This window comes from Coenobita brevimanus, chromosome 116 (assembly GCF_032717465.1).
Source record: "Coenobita brevimanus isolate Jiangsu-jjx chromosome 116, ASM3271746v2, whole genome shotgun sequence".
NCBI classification, from domain to species: domain Eukaryota; kingdom Metazoa; phylum Arthropoda; class Malacostraca; order Decapoda; family Coenobitidae; genus Coenobita; species Coenobita brevimanus.
In genome coordinates, this window is record NC_137069.1 from 941211 (window position 1) to 943364 (window position 2154).

Consider the following 2154-nt stretch of genomic DNA (forward strand, 5'->3'; position numbering starts at 1 on the left):
AAGTTTTTATAGTCCTTTGTAGTGTTAGGTATCAGTATTTCCTTTTACTTGCTGTCAGATATGTATTATCATAAACTCGTCTGATATTAAGTTAAAAGTGGAGTGTATGGTAAGCCAGCCATGCCTTACACATGCAAGGGTGGAAAATATCACGAAACACTAATTATTCGTACTATAGTTCTTGACCTAAATTTTCCCTGATTTTGTCCCTGTGTAGTTTATTTCACGTAGCTCAGTGGCAGAAAAAGACACGGCAGTAGCTCTACATCCCTTCTGTTTAGCCTCAAAAGTTACAACTCAGCAATCAAGTTAGAGTAAAAAGAATATACTAGATGCAGTGTTCATTTTGAGCTAGGGAAGTAATCGATAATATCACAGCTTTTCCCCCATACAACTAGCACAATAAATGATGAGGAAACTGGCAAGTCAACTTCATAGGTAGCACTGTACTTCGGCAAACACTACTTTTAGCTGCCTGCCTGATAATGCCAAGGTTCTGATCCTAGTCTGGGCAGCTGGTACCATTTGACTTAGGTGCCCATCCACCCTTTGTGAGTTGGAAAGTAGACTTAATAGAGTAACGCGTTGGGTAGAAAACAGTAGTAGCATGGATAACGCAGTGGCCTTTTGTCTCAGAACAGTGGGTGAATAACGTGCACAGTGTTGAGTCTGTACACTGTGATAACGTGCTACAGGCTCTATTTCCTAAGTTAGGGAGGTGAGCACTGTCGTTAAGTTCCACATGACACCCCTTCCTTGATAGTTGTTCCTCGCCTCTTTACCATTATCTTGAAAGGTAAAAGGAAACGTACATTCATTCATTCATCATCCGGACCTCCTTTCCCACCCCACGGCAGGGTGAGGAAAGAAACGTGTGTGTGTGTGTGTGTGTGTGTGTGTGTGTGTGTGTGTGTGTGTGTGTGTGTGTGTGTGTGTGTGTGTGTGTGTGTGTGTGTGTGTGTGTGTGTGCGTGCGTGCGTGTGTGTGTGTGTGTGTGTGTGTGTGTGTGTGTGTGTGTGTGTGTGTGTGTGTGTGTGTGTGTGTGTAGATTCGTCCACCTTACTAAGAAGAGTGAACACGGGCAGATGGTGGAAGCCCGTCAGAGATGTATGCATGAAGGATGAAACGTATAAACACCATTTAATAATCAGGACTTACTGTATACCTTTGAGTAGTGTGAGTGGATGATCTGTACCATGGCAGAGCGTGGAGCTACCATAACGTGTCGACCCCTCAGGAAGTCCGCGATGCCCCAGGACACATTATTGGGCCTGTCGGCGTTGTAGATGGTGCGGTTGAAGCGGCCTAGAGTGCTATTGGCGGCCGCTCGCTGTAGGAGGGGAAGAAAGACAACGTTATTTTACCGCGAGAAAATGTTTGAACTCCAGGGGTCACGCTTACAGTACATAAAGTCCATCTGTCTATCTTGCCATGTGCCTTAATGCCGTAAGGGGTGGCCACAAACAAATCGCCTCCACTTCAACAACAGTGACTTACAATAGTGCCATAACAGTGACATAACAGTGCCCTACAACAGTGCACTACAACAGTGACTTACATACGCAGCTCCATGAACGACGGAATTCAGGGGCACCCACACAGGCAGGCCAGCTTGACTCAGTTCCTCAACGTTATGGAAGGGCAGCGTGATCTTTGGCAGTATAAGCATCGCCTTTAGGTTACTACGATACACACTGACCAGGATGAGAGACAGTAGAAGCCACAGTCCGGTCACCGCCTTCACCACACCGCGAGGAGGCGCCAGGGGTAGGGCTGTGAAAGGTGTGTGTGTGAGGGAGATGTGTTGGAGGGAGAGCAGACTGACTAAGGATGGAGTGACACGTTCCTGGGGTGGGCTGTGAAAGGTGTGTGTGTGAGGGAGATGTGTTGGAGGGAGGGTAGTTTGATGTTCTGTGGATATGGATGAAGGTAATTTGCTAGTTTTATTATCAGCATCAACAGGTAGATAGGTCGATAAATTGGTATCATCATCATCGTCATTATCTTTCGTCATCATCATCATCATCATCATTTATTGTTGTCATCATCACCGTCATCATTCTGACCCATATCATCACTTTAAAATGAGATGAGATAGGACCCAAACACATCGTCATCATCATCATCATCACCTTCATCATCATCATCATCATC